This window comes from Hipposideros armiger, unplaced genomic scaffold, assembly GCF_001890085.2.
Source record: "Hipposideros armiger isolate ML-2016 unplaced genomic scaffold, ASM189008v1 scaffold_25, whole genome shotgun sequence".
NCBI lineage: Eukaryota > Metazoa > Chordata > Mammalia > Chiroptera > Hipposideridae > Hipposideros > Hipposideros armiger.
In genome coordinates, this window is record NW_017731375.1 from 5625008 (window position 1) to 5627415 (window position 2408).

Consider the following 2408-nt stretch of genomic DNA (forward strand, 5'->3'; position numbering starts at 1 on the left):
AACAGAAGAAATGACTTGACCGTGTCATTAAGCTGTTTTAGTTACTGTTAGATTCAGGACTTGAGTTGAAAATCATGATTCCATGACTTACTTATACGTTGGAAAAATGACATAACCTCTCTGGGTTTCAGTTTTCTCATCTGTTTAAAATGAGGATTGTTGTAGGTGATTATTACAGGCGTGAAAATTAAATAACACTGATTCAAAACATGAATTATCAGTATTTTATTATTCCTGATTCTTAGTCCAAATGTTCTTTCATCATACTGGCTCCTTAATACATAGAAATGCTCTATTTATGCTATTTATAAGTACTCAGTTTTAAAAATCTTAAATTGTATAATACATAATTCATGCACATTTTATATTTTGAGATGGGAAAAGGGGATAAATTTTCTAGGCAACTCCTCTTCCATCTATATTTTGAAGGTGATTTAAAAAAAAGTTGAGGGCCGGCCGAGTGGCTCAGTTGGTTAAGAACAAGAGCTCTGAGCAACAGGGTCACTGGTTCAATTCCCACATAGGCTAGTGAGCTGCGTCCGAGCTGAGCTGCCGCTGAGCTGCTAACAGGTGGCAAGCTAGCTCAGCTGGTGAGAACATGTGCTCCTAACAATAAGGTTGCCGGTTCAACTCCCGCATGGGGCAAGCTGCCGACGGGTGGCTGGATGGCAACGACTTGGAGCTGAGCTCGCTGCGCCCTCCACAACTAAGATTGAAGGATAACAACTTGGCTGTTCTCCTTCCCCAATTCCCCAATAAAATCTTTTAAAAAATAAAAAAAATTTAAAAAGTTGAGTTTTTAAGTCAGAATATCTACCTCCCATATTCCTCAGCATGAAAAGGGACAAAAGAAACAGGCCTTGAAAAGCCCAAATGAAGAACTTACAATGTTTAGACACAAGAAGTAAGAAGAAAAAAGTTGGAATTAAACCTTTAAGTGTGACAAAAGTGTTTGAGAAACAGTGAGCAGCTATTCCTCCTACACAAGGAGGATTAGAGGGGAGCTTTTCCATTTGAATTGCAGGGAGTTGGAAAACACATTCATTGTAGATGCTAAAGGAATAAAAACAACCTTTCTAGAAAATTAGAAGGTAGGAAAGTGGAATAGGCAATTTTTTAAATCCTTTTTAATCTTCTGTATAATATTTCTAAAAGGCACTAAGTCCTCATCTTTACAAGATAAACGGATACTGTTTCTGAACAAACTTTAACTGAAAATTACTCAACAGTTACTATGAACCACGTTGTGTGAAAAACGAAAATAATAAGCACCTTTTTTTTTTTACCTTGTTTATGCTAATTTGGACAAACCACTTAATCCATAACCTACTTTCACTGGCAAAATACTAAGGAATTTTTTCAGGATGTTTAGGTAATGGCAAAATAACAATCACTGAAAAGGAAATAAGCTCTTTAAGAAATTTAAAACCATGGCTTTCCAACTTGGACCCGGCAGGATGGCCTCCGCAAAGAAGGATGGCAAGAAAAGAAGAAGGGACATTCTGCCATCAGCGGGGTAGTGACCAGAGAATACACCATCAACATTCACAGGCACATCCATGGCGTGGGTTTCAAGAAGTGTGTCCCTCAGACACTCACAGCGATCCAGAAATTTGCCATGAAGGAGATGGGAACCCCAGATGTGCGCATTGACACCAGACTCAACAAAGCTGTCTGGGCCAAAGGAATAAGGACTGTCCCATACCGCATCTGGGTGTGGCTGTCCAGAACGCGTAATGAGGATGAAGTCTCACCAAATAAGCTCTGTGCGTTGGTTACCTACGTACCTGTCACCACTTTCAAAAATCTACAAACAGTTAATGTGGACGAGAACTAACTGCTGATTGTCGAATAAAGTTATAAAAACTGCAAAAAACAGAAAAAAATTTAAGAGCATGAATGAAAAATTCTGGGTAAATCATGAAAAACAAAGCTCTTCTTGGACAGGGAGGCTGCACAAAAGGGGCACCAGATACTGAAATCATCCAGGGAGCGTTTTCCACAACACACATGTCCACACTGTCCTCAGCCTGCGTCATAATTCCCAAAGTGAAAATCCATGCACATATATGAAATCCCTAGGTAGTTATGACACCAACTTCCCCATTAACAAGCCCTATTGCCATGTGAGAATAATGAACTGAAGAATTATCACTATACTAACAGAGGAAGACAATTAAAAAATATAGAAAGATTTGGTGCTTGGGCAAGGCAGGATTATAATGAGTCCTCATGGCTGGAATTGAAACAAGAATATAATTATCAATGGAACCACCATAAGAAATAGAAAGAAAGGAGAAAACATGGGGATGGGCATTTTTGTTGTTTCCATTGTCATCACATAGGCAAAAAGGCCATCAACAAATACATAATTCTTGTGTACAGAACACTGATACTAAATACAACTT

The 2408-nt window shown here is 38.6% G+C and overlaps 1 pseudogene; it reads left to right on the forward strand.

The window, feature by feature from the left end:
• The first annotated feature begins 1457 nt into the window (after nt 1-1457).
• Nucleotides 1458-1882, forward strand: LOC109379385 (60S ribosomal protein L31 pseudogene; annotated as a pseudogene).
• Nucleotides 1883-2408: the final 526 nt, after the last annotated feature.